The following is a 12,739-nucleotide window of genomic DNA, read 5'->3' on the forward strand; positions in this document are numbered from 1 at the left end:
ATTTAAAGAGATCAAAGTGAGCTTTTGATTGAAATGTTGCTGGCTTGAAAACAAATCAAATCAAAATAAAAAATCCTATACTATCAAAAAGTCAACAGGTTGGTTGTTAAAGTTCACCAGGTAGGTGTGTGTCTCTTTGTGTGCATGTGTGTGTGTGTCTGTGTAAGTGACATGCCATTTAATGCTCCTCCCCTCTGCAACCTCTCCTTCAGGGATCACTCTAAAATAATGTGCTCTCATTCAGATCGTCTTAAATAAGACTGATGGTTTAACACACTGATTAATATTCTTAACATTCAATATGTCAATTCCACTTAAGCAACAGACTGCAGAGACAACTGCACAAAGACATGCACACACAGGCGCATACCGCATACACTCTGCAAATCTTACTTCCACATAGAGCTGTTGCAGAGCTTTTGCACACTTCTAAGACGCCAAGTCACTCCGATAGGTGCACTCTATTTTCATCACATCAGCTCCACTCACACCATTTCACACACACTGTGAGGCTGACGACAAAAATTTGACGCTATTGTCACACAAGCACGTACACGCACATACACACACACACACAAACACACAAATGGACACTCACACACACTGTAGATAATAGTCTTTTCAGGTGTTCTCTCTCTTTTGTGGTGAGATTTCAAAATACAGGGAATCTGACTGTTCTGCAGCAACATATAAAATGTCCTGTAAAGGTTTGCTGATGTGGAAATCTTATCTCCTAGATTTTTCTAGAAGGGAAATATGTAACTCTTTAGCTTCTAAATGCTCCACCATGTTCATCAGCTTGTCACTACCTGTGCTGCCAAAAACAACACCATGAGACTGATGTGAGTGAAACAAAATGGTAAAAATTGAGGACAGCTAAACAATGAGCTGAAACTCAATATAAAGCTCTGTAAAGCCGAGGGGAGATGCAGGTTTGTGCGATATTTCTCTTTTGGTTCACGACTACCTGTGACTGCTTTCACATTGTTTCCACCTTGTCATTTGATATATTGTTCCAATAAAAATATTGATTATAGCTGCTTTGCCTGAAAATCCAAGGAAAAAAGTGTGCACACTATTTGAACAGGTGATCTTTGGGAGGACCAGGACAGAAATATTTAAGTGAATTTAGAAACATCGTAATGAAAAGAGGGTTGTTACTTTATTTTTAAATAACTTTACATTCATATTTAGGTGTAAAAATCTATTGTTTTAACTGAGATTAATCTGCTACTTTGTTTCTCTCACATGTGTAATGTTAAATACTATTTACTTCTCTCCAGTGCTTGCTTCTCTCTCACCTCCCCTTTACACATCCTCTATTATTATTTGTCTGTTGCTCTCTCTTTCTCTCTCTCTCTCCCTCTCTCTATCCAGGAGAGTGGCTAGTTCTGTTTTGGGCTGAAGAGCAGCTGTGTAACTCATGTAATGAATAATTGACAGATGCAGCCCTCCCTCCTCACCACTTATCTTGCTCTTTTCCACCCACTCATCAAATCCTCTCTTTTTCCAACTAACTCACCAAAGCTCTTCCAAACACCGCTCCCCTCCTCATTCTGTCTTTTCTCTCTCTCCTCACTCTTGAACCCTGTTTCATCTTGCTCCTGTTCTCTCTTTATCTGAATACCTTTTGAGTGTTTATCTGTGATGAGGTGCCATACAAAAGACTCCATCTCCCTCTGACAGAGTCCGCAGTGACTAATTCTGTACAGAATCGAGTACTGGATACTCTAGTAGTTTACATTAGTATATTATTTATACACAGCCAAAGTTAAGATCATTAAAAACCTTTGAAATGGGAGACCCAATGGCTGAATGGTTATGGCGCATACCATGCGGGTGCATGTGCCCTGATCAGCTGCCTCCTGGTTGAGTCGGTTGGACCATGTTGTTCCCCTACTCTCTTCCCCCGCATTTCCTGTCTATCTCTGCTGTCACTATCAAATAAATGTAAAAAAGCAGAGCAGAGACAATTGACTAATCTGGCTGCAACAAAACTCAACAACCTAGTCATTCTAAGTTGTTCTGTAAATGTGAAAATCTCTGCTACAACAAAATTCATCATGTCTGGACACAGTTTGAAATGATTTGGACATGTAGCTTATGATATATTTTATCCTAAAATATGACATCCTCTTTTTTCTTCAGTCTTCAGTCTGTATTATTATCAGAAAAATCCACTAAGGGAAGATTAAGGTACACAAATGACATATTGATGTAAAGCTAAAAGCTTCCCACCAGGAGGATGTTTAATTCTTCAACTCAACACTGTTGACACTGACTGTTTTCTGCTTCTCTCTTTAAAGAGAGTGTTAAAACATACTTTTCTTTCAACCTCTTTCTCCCACCAAAATAATGTCAGCAACCAAAATGGAGAGAAATGTTTTCAAAAGTGGAGCAAATGACTTGTGAAAGTGTCAAAATATTTGAGAAATCTGAGCACCAGAACAGACTTGTCAGACTTGCCCTCCCCCCATGATCACATCATACATTAGAGTGAAAGTTACAACTACTCCTTTAACTTTCATATAATATTTTCTTGGTGTGTGTGAGTGTTTGTGTGTGTGTGTATTGTTCCTGCAGAGTACCCCATCGCTGCACCACTTAACCTACATAGCACCAACAATCTGGCCCGTTCTCCTCCTGTCTATAACGCTCACAAAAATGCTCCATCAGGCCTAATTCTCTTTGAAGAGCACTGCTGTTTTCTTCTCTTCTGCTGCTTTCATTCTGAAGCATATCATGCATTCAGACTCTCTGTCTCCCTCTTTCTGCTTTCTAAATGTCTATCCTTTCAAAATCTGTTGAGCATTAGGATTGTATTTTTAATCTACCTTCCAGCTCTGTTTGTGTTTCTTTTCCTCATGTTTTGGTTATTAATCTTTTGCTGCCTGTTCTCTCCCTAACTCCCTCATGTCTTGTTTTGCATTTCATAAAAGCAAAAGCAATAGAATGGACTTTCATTTATATGGATCTACTGCACACCAACCACCACCAGATTGGATTTAAGACGAAACTGCAGAAATAACTCACCACTGTGCTCAACCAACATTTTACCCATCAGCAAAAGGGAGATGTTACAATTACTCATTAATGAATGCATTTGTCACAAATTGGCCCTGAGGAAAATCACATCATTTGTAGGGAATGTTTGGTGTTGCATATACCACTAGTTCTGCCACTACAACTACTACTATATGTCATGTGTTTGGACCTATAAACATCATCTGATGGTTCAGAAAGCTACTCTCCCTTATTCAGCCTCAGAGAAACCCTGGCTATTCAAATAGGGCATGCTTCCTTGATTCATGTTTGTTAGGAAAACAAAAAATATAATGAGATGTAATGATGATCTACTGTACACACTGGAGTGAAAGTGGAAGTAACATGTTAACATGTGACATGTCTTTTAACATGTCAACTTCCACCTACTGGTGGCACTAAATGAAATCAGTAGGATTCATCTTCCGAGGAAGCATGAATGTCCTTATGAAATGTCATAGTAGCCCATCCAATAGTTGCTGAGATATTTTAAATAGGACCAGAGTAATGACGCTGCTATGCCCTAGAGGCATTCCACCAGCATGGCTTAAATCTAACAAAATAAGCTTTTTGTCTTACATGTGTGGAGAGACTTATCTAATGGAATAGAGGAACAAAGTTGATTGCATCATTATTTTATTTATTTTTATGTAGGTTGCCTAAATTTGCCATATACATATAAAGTGATAAAATGAAAATATTCTATTTAATGTATTATGTTCAGTAATTAAGTTCAACCCTAGTCAGTGTGAACATTATATTCTATATCCTAGATATGATGAAATATCAGACACTACTGTGTCAACTTCCTCTCTCCACTGAAAATATAGAGTGGAATACTTCCTTAAGGTTCTCTACTTTTCTCAGTTTCACTTCACTTCTAGTCTGAGTCATTCTCATCCTTTTTTTCTTTACTTTTCACACATTAGCTCCTGCAGTTCCTCTCTCTTTTTTCTCTTCACTACATGATCACTAAACATCTTCCCCTTCCTCTCAGCTCTCTCCTCTCTCCTTGTCACCCTCCGTCTCCTTTTCTCTCCCTCCAACAGAGCGAGGGCTATTTTTACCCAGAGTGCCATTGTTCAGCTTGAGCACACCCTTCCCTGGCACTGGCTGCTGCTTTAGGCTGCACTCTACTGCAGCACACATACACTCATACTTACACAAGCACACACACACACACACACACACACACACACATGTAGACACACGGTTCACATCAATGCAAAATGGAGGAGGACTGCGCAGCTGAAGGCTAACCAGAAGGAGAGAGAGATGACAAGCAGGAGGAAGAAGAGGAGGAGGAGGGAAGGGGAGAAGAGAAGCCACAGGCCAGCAGAGAAATGTTGTAGTGAGTGACACCACATGTATACGAGTGAGTGCACACACACACACACACACACACACACACACAAATTCAGTTCAGCTTCTAATAATGTGTGTGTGAGAGAGGAGGTGGACAGAAAAAGAGGAAGAACCATGGGAGGAGGCACCAGTGAGCTTAAGTGGACAGCAGAGAAGTGCTGCCAATGATGATGATGGTGGATGGTGGAAATACTGGGGATTCGTGATTGGGCTACTACAACAGCTTGGTTTACATTGGGGAAAGATTGTGGTTTTTGTACAAAGGTTAGCAATTACAATGTAACGCATTTTTTTGTAAAAATCCAGTGTCTCTATATAGCTCTGGCTCATAAATATAGTGGATCGGTGCAATCTATTCCATTTGTGCTCATGCACAGGCGGTGGGAGAGTATAAAAGGCGCAGTGGGAGCAAGAAAGATGGATATCCAGTGCATGCTAATGCTACAGAGCACAGACGTTGTAATGACACACAAACAGCATAAGAGGAAACAGACAGAGGAATATATATTTAAAAAGAAAGACTCTGATCAGGCCAGGGGGAAGACCTGGATTACTATTAGTCATGTTTATCCAGCAGTGGGGGCACCTCCGAGAGCTGAAAGGCCTAAGAACAGACACAGAGTTTGCTCTGTTTCTGCTTGATTGGTGAGTTACATTAGTTCTGCTGCCACTGGGTCAGTATTGTTTTGTCCTCTTTGCTCTTGGTGTAATGTTAGTTACACTAGGAGGAGAGTTGTGAGTATCGCTGTCTACAGCAACTGTGTTAGCTTTGAGAAGCCGTGTCTTGCATATTAGCTTCACTGCAGCTGAACTTCTCTCTGCCAAAGAGACATTTTGAAAAGTTAACATTCAAAACTAACACGGTAAGATTTACTGATGCAAAGTGCTTCAAGTTAATATTCCACCAAATGGAAATTAACCCATTTGTTTGCTTACAACAAGCCTCAGCTTCACAGAGTCCAGTCCTTCACCCAGTGACACAAAGCCACGCATCACCATCATCATCATCATCATCATCATCATCACCATTGTCATCGTCATGACAGCCTCACAGTAAATCAATTTAATATGAAACTTTCCTGCAGCAATACTTGTCAACCCCAGACCATGAACCAATCAGGGTGCAGATGGGTTATGACTGATGGCTGACCTGACCTGTTCACTTGAAACGTAGTTACAGCATCTGCTGAGCTGTGCAATTTCTCTGAAATATAGCAGCCTGTCAAAGTACAGGAGAACACACACAAAGGAATGTGTATTGTAAACCTGTGTGACCCCACCACAGCAACACTATAACAACCTATAATCATGAAACATACAAATGAAAACTTCCCAAACTCAACATGTTTTTGTTTTCCCGTCTTGCAATATAAAAATAGAATTAAAACAAAAATAATGGCTTAACTTGCCATAAAATGTTATGTTTTTGTAAATACTGTAATTCCTGTGAACATGTCATAATATGTGACTATCTTCCATCCTCCCTTGACTTGCTAATTATTTCACACCAACAATCTTGAACCCAAATAACACTGCATGAATTTCAGGGCAGGTTTCACCACTCACTGCACAGCTTGCATCAGCTCTGTCATCGTACGTGACTAACTTTTATATGACAACAAAGACCATATTTCACCAGAGCCCTCCCAGATAAACTCTTTCTCCTCCTGCTATTTTCAGAACTACTTTCTCTTGTTCTATGTCTCTATCTTACTGTAACTCTTGAGCTCTGTCTCCTCTTTACAGGTTTATTTCCTCTCTCTACTTTTGTCCATTGCGATATGTCTGCTCTTTTTTTCTATCCAACTTATCCTTCTCTCCTCCTCCTTTCCCTGTTTACCATCAATAGATGTAAGAAAGGAGAGAAACAGATGCCTTTGAGTTACTAGCACTTGAAGTTCATGCTTCTCAGATGGCTTCATCTAACTATAAGTGAAATAATCTCTGCCTGACTATCTGTTGATTTTCTCGACAATCACTCATCCCATTGACTTTGACCCAAGGAAGTTAAGTGTTGACTGTGAAGTTTTTTGGATGAGTGGTTCTTGATAAAGCTTGAAACATCTCTTTTCTACATGTTACTTAACATGAAGAAAAAGGTGGAAATACACTATGAGGGGGGTGCAGCACCTGGACAATTTACAGAACGTACATGCTAGGATTTTAAGATGCAGAACTCAACTGTGACTGAACTTTCTATGCTGTTACCCAAACACAGCTGGAGCAGAGTGGAGCAGCAGTAACAAGCTGCAAGTTGGATTAACACAGGCCAAGCAATCAGCCCCTACCAATAGGCACACTTTGATTTGGCACTGCACTAGTTTGCATTTTTGCATGAGACCCAAATAGGTCAAAATATTCAGTGTTTCACAAAAAAGGTTGAAGTGCCCAAAAAACGAATATTAATTTGTGTGGCAGAACTTTGTTTTTATTCTTTTCTCCCCCACTTATCATCTCACAACCCTTCACAGTTATCATGTGACCCTTTGGAGGTGTCCAACCTCAGGCTGGGAACCTCTACGCTAGCCTACAGTATATAAAGTAATTGAAAAAACACCTCAAACAGAAATTCCCAACAAGGATAAATAAAACTTAAAAATATTCATTGCATTCAACTATGTTATTTGGCTTTGTAAATGATATACCTTAAACATCTATACTAATAACACTGATTTGATTGCAAGAGAGTGAGGGACACATCCACACACACATGCACACATCACATGAGAATACACAACAGGGATCTCACATTTGTGAAATAAAAAGATTCTTCTCCTAAGTGTGCACATACATGCACACACTGACACACTGGCTGGATTAATGATGGAGGATTTCATCCAACACCACTTTTGCACTTAGAAAGAAGAAAGACAAGAATAGAGAGAACAACAGGAGGAGAGGGAAAGAAAATAAAGGAGAGGAAGCAATAAAAGCCGAAGAGAAAGGAAGAGTTTAGAGGAGAGCAAGCAGGAGAGAAAAGAGGAGAGCAATTAAAGTAAAATAAAGGGGGGAAATAGAGGAATAAATCAGAAAGGGAGGAAGTATAGAGGAGGAGGAAAGACTCTTGCGGAGGAGAGAGGAGGGGATGAATTATAGGAGTGGGAAACCAGTGAAGGTAAAAGGTAGAAATAAGCCACAGATAAATTAGAAGTGGAGAAGGAGAAAGGTGGAGGAAGGAAAAAAGTGGTAGAAAAAGGTGCAGAGAAACAGAGGGCAAGGAAAGCAGAAGAGGAGAATCTTTGTTTTTCGTGGTTATGTAACAACAACAGATTTAATTTTCATTTTGGAGATATTTAAAAAAATCTCCTCTGCTCATTTTATCATCACAATGGAGCCTCTTTAATTATGTAACCTTGTTGTGAGAGGCAGAGGAGTGGGCACAAGGCTGTATACATGTGTGTTTGTGTGACTGTGGACACATTATGTTTTATTGCCCACATTCCACTAGCACCTCTTTCACTTCCTACCTATTTTCTGTCCCCAGCCAACCGACCAGCTATTCTTCACAGAGCCAGTATAATTCAGACAAGGTTTATCTGCCCACCTCTTTCCTCTGTTGATACTATGTGTAGGAGGAACTCATTACCATATGTTGTCAATTCATAGCTCCCTGGATGATGAATTCTGACATTAGCTAGAACTATGACTGTGAACATTCTAATCTGATTAACACTTCAGACAAAGAGGCCCTTATAGTCTGCATCTTTTAACTAATGAGGATTTCAACTCCCATCATATTCCTTAACTACCAGATTTGTGAAATATTTGTCTTTCTTACTGGGGCCAGTCTCACCTGACATTAGGCGAGAGATAGAGTACACCCTGGACAGGTGTGTAATTCACTCTCAGGTTAACACCTATTGCCAGTTATGGAGTCACCAGCTGACCTACCCTGCACGTCTCTGGACTGTGGGAGGTAGTACCCCCAGAGGAAAGGCACAGGGAGAACATACAAACACACAGAAAGGCTAACCACTACACCACCCAAGCTGCCCTGAAACAACTCAAAATTTCCTTTTTTATAAATTGTAACTTGTGTACTAAGTATGCAACAATAAAAAATAAGACAGAGAGGTTTTAAAAACACAATAAAAATACACACTGAGGCTATTTACTCAACAGCTTTGCAGCTACTGGCATGCATCATGTTGACATAACCCACAGTGTCACATTAACTGTAAATTACACACATATCAAATGTAAAGTATTGTGTATTGTGGAGAATTTCCAGTTAAAGGCATTGTACATACTGAGGACAATACATTTTTGTTCCATGGTGGGAATGTTTGAGTGTACTTGTCCTTACATTTTACACTCAGGTTTTAGACACACAATTAATAAAACTGCAAAAGATCAGTGCAGTGCTTTAGGTAACATACAGGCCTTTTGCATGGAAGACATTTCATGATGTCACAGTGGGAAAAGCACAGGTGTAAATAATAAAATTAATTATGGCTCACTAGGACACACAGAGTGAAGTCATTGCTCATGTTTTTAATGACACTTGTGCTTTTCCCACTATCACAAGTCAAAATGTCTGCTGTGAAAAAGGATCTATAGAGCTTCAGAGGACAAATGTGTCCTGGTGGTTCTTTCAGAAATGGGGTTGAAGTTGAGGCATTGTTCTGATTTTAAATCATGGCTGTCTGAAGACCTTCACGTTAACAAGAGTAACAAGTTTGAGGAGACTGTCTTCTTGAGAAAAATGGCAGCATTTGTCATTTTCTCAAAGGCCTGAAACTACTTATGCTGACATGTACCTGACTATGACCTCTGGCAGCCATGTGAATTATGACTCTAGTAGGATCATATGACTTGGACACAGGAGACCACTGCCATTGAAGCCACATCTTCATGTTAATAGGGCTGTTAGATCAGAAAACGCTCATATGGGTCTCTATGGTAAGAGATGAAAAATTACATAGTTTTTCACTTGTTCATAGGACTTGTTTGTTTGCAGAATTATCTGTTTTTTATTAGAGAGAGAAGGACAAAGACAAAATAGGAAGATGTATGACCTAGGTAAAATTAATTTAGCACTTATAACCAGCTTAAATTATTCAGTTAGGACTGTCTTCTACTCTCTGCCTTTGAGCAGCTACACTGCAATTGATAAAGGTTAAGTGCCATCATCAAAAGTATTTTGACATGACATGATGAGGAGAGGATTTTTCTCATACAGTTTACCCAGACAAACCAGGGATTTGAACCAATGACCTGACTGTGGCATGTCATCTTAGAGAAGACTTTGTGGATGGGAGACGCAAAACGAACCAAAGGCGAGCAAGGGTTTGTTTCGAGTCTGACCCTAAAATCTTTTAACAGGCTTTCTGTCTCATTGGGGCTGATTTACACACACACACACAGAGAGAGAGAGAGAGAGAGAGAGAGAGAGATAAACACCAATCAAGCATTAGGGACGACAGTACAATCTTTGTGCAAGTGTGTGTATCCCTGTAAGAGTTCTCTCTCTCTCTCTCTCTCTCTCTCTCTCTGTGTGTGTGTGTGTGTGTGTGTGTGTGTGTGTGTGTGTGTGTGTATGTGTGTGTATGGGCTGCAGCTATCAGAGGATTTTGACTCCTGCAGTAATAGGATGGAAGCTAGCCAGCAGCAAAGCACAGCAGAGCAAGAGTGGGTCTGGCTATCTCAGTGCATGGTCAACAGGGAACATGAAGGCAGACAAGTCATCTTACTTCTGAAAATAATTTATCATGCATATGTTTGTGACCTGGAAAAAATAGATCAGTTTATCACACTGAACAATCAATTTACTATTTGATTTAATAGTAAATCAGGTTACTGTGGGTAATGTAAATGGCACTGCTGAGATTCATCACTGAGTATCCAGATTTTTGTCGCTAATTCTTTTGGTATTACCAGACATTTACTGTATAGTTCAGCCTCATGCATCATCAGCCATGTATCTGATAGCAGCAGGTAGCTGTTAAAGCCACTGTATGCTATCTGCCCTGCATAATGGCAAAGTTAATCATGGGCTGAAACATTTAGCAGCTGAAGAGCTGGATATTTTTCTCAGGAGATGATAGAGAAACAGCAAATGAATGTCAGTGTTGCTCTGTGTCTGATGGATGTGTACATGGGTAGTTGTTTGTGTATAATGTATAAGTCGTAACATCTTAATGCAGCATTTATGAGGAAAAGACAAGGAGACACTAACTCCCAGAGAGGTTTCTTGTAGAAACCAGCCTTGTCTGCAACATAAAATGAAGTTTACAGTCTGTGTTTTCTTTTTTCCATTTTCTTTTTTCATTTAATAGGTTAAATTGGAAACTTGGTTACTACACCCAGACACTGCCTGGATGACTTCATTTCATTTTTCCATTGAATAACTTAAAAATAAAACTTAAGCTAAGTTTAGCACCCTTTCTGTGTTTCTGTGTTCTTGCCTCATAACTGTGTGACTTTACCAACATTTCTAAAGCTGCACTTCTATTCTTAGACATCTAAAAGATACAACTCCTGTTTTTCTTGTTTTTAGCTGCAGAGGTACAACACAAATTACCTCTTTGGGGACACAAAAGTTTACCAAGCTGAAGTTACCTCGCCATGTGTACCCAGATTTGAACCTCATCCTCAGTGATGGGGGGCTGCTGGGTATTATTAGGATTTAATTGATCTGGCCTTGGTTTTAGTATGGGGGAGACTGCAGCCTTTGAAGTGCTGAAGTGTGTACTTTGAAGTGCAGGAGGCAGCGCTCACTTGGACAGGAGCATTATGGGTAGGGGAGATTGCTGGCTCATCCCACAGGGCAAAGAAAAAGACATGATCAGACAGATGCTAGGGAGGAAGTTAGAGGAAAAAAATCTTGAGGAAAGTTTAGCCAAGGGCTTAGAGTGAGAAGAGGAGAGGAGCGGGGAGAGGAGAGAAGAGAGGAGAAGAGAGGAGAGGAGAGGAGAGGAGAGGAGAGGAGAGGAGAGGAGACGAAAGGAGAGGAGAGGAGACGAGAGGAGAGGAGAGGTGAGTGAGATGGAAGCTGCACAGAGCGTTGTCATTATTCAGGAGATCTGATACAAAATTGTGAAAGGAATGTCATATAAACCACCACAACACGTTGACTATTGCTTTGTTTATCAGATCTAAGTACACAGCTCTGATCACAAACATTGTGAAAGAATGGAAAACAAATAGGCTGGCCTGCTCCAAGACTGTAGCTGTTACAATTCAGCTGCCACCTTTCCTATCCCCCGTTTATCACAACTCAAACACCTTTCTGGAAGACCAGTTTACAAAGTTTCCGTTGCTATTTAATCTATTTACTGTTTACTTGTGCTATAATATAAGATTTTGTGCCAGTTTTGGCTGTTGTTGTGCCTGTTCATCAAATGCTTGCAGGAGGAGAAAGAAGAAATTGGGGTAGCAGAGAGAGGGCAGAGGGGAGTAATGCACAAAACAGGATTAAAAGAAAGAAATGGTGAGGAAAGCACGAGGGTTGAAAAGGTATGAGGTGGCAGGTAACATGGAGGAGAATCGAAAACAGAAAGGAGAGGAAGAGGTAGAGAAGAGAATGAGGGAAAAAGAGGAAATCAGAGAGCAAGCAGAGAAGCAGGCAAAATGTCAGCGTGAAAGAGAGAGGCAGAGTGAGAGGATAAGGATATTAGGGAATTAGAAAGAGAGATGAGAGGAGGATGAGGGCAGAAAGGAAGAAAGAGGAGAGGAGGAATAGAGAAAAGAGAGGCGGATTCCAAAAATGTACAGTGAATTAGTTCTGCTTCATGAAACTGGCAGCTCTAGCTAAGAAATGCTTTGTGGCTAGGATTTCTCTGTGTGTGCATGTGTGTGTTGATGTTCATGAGTGTGCATTCTTGTTCAATGTTTGTGTATTTGCATGAATATTTATCTATCATTTGTGTGTATGTCCTGATACCTAAGTGTCCTCACAGTCTTCACAGTCTTTCCTGCTTGTGTGTGTGTGTGTGTGTGTGTGTGTGTGTGCAAAGAGCATCACTGCCTCCCCAGAACAGCGCTGATGCCATGTTGACATTTAGACAAAAACACAAGCTCTGTCTTTTAAAAGAGCAACTCCAAGACTGAAGCTCACAGAGAGGTGACAGGGTCAGACATGACTGCTCCTGCTGCTGCTGAGTACAAAACAAAAAGAAAAACATAAACTGTACCTGTCAAATCATTTCATCCTCAGCTCATGCTAAAAGCTACTCAGGCATAGCTACACAGACAGATTACTGCCCTTAAATCTGATGCTGGGGCTAATTGCTGTTGTTATCTATGATTTACCAAACTTAACCACAAGTGATGAATTGAAACATAAGAACAACATGATGCTTCTCCCAATCAGTAGTAAGCTAGAAGTAAG

At 40.3% G+C, this 12,739-nt stretch overlaps 1 protein-coding gene across 4 annotated transcripts in view; it reads right to left on the reverse strand.

Moving 5' to 3' along the window:
- Positions 1 to 12,739, reverse strand: part of bsna (bassoon presynaptic cytomatrix protein a) — a 119,466-nt gene that overhangs the window by 43,111 nt on the left and 63,616 nt on the right. The window lies entirely within an intron of this gene.

The sequence above is a fragment of the Lates calcarifer genome, linkage group LG6, assembly GCF_001640805.2.
Source record: "Lates calcarifer isolate ASB-BC8 linkage group LG6, TLL_Latcal_v3, whole genome shotgun sequence".
In the NCBI taxonomy this organism is placed as follows: domain Eukaryota; kingdom Metazoa; phylum Chordata; class Actinopteri; family Centropomidae; genus Lates; species Lates calcarifer.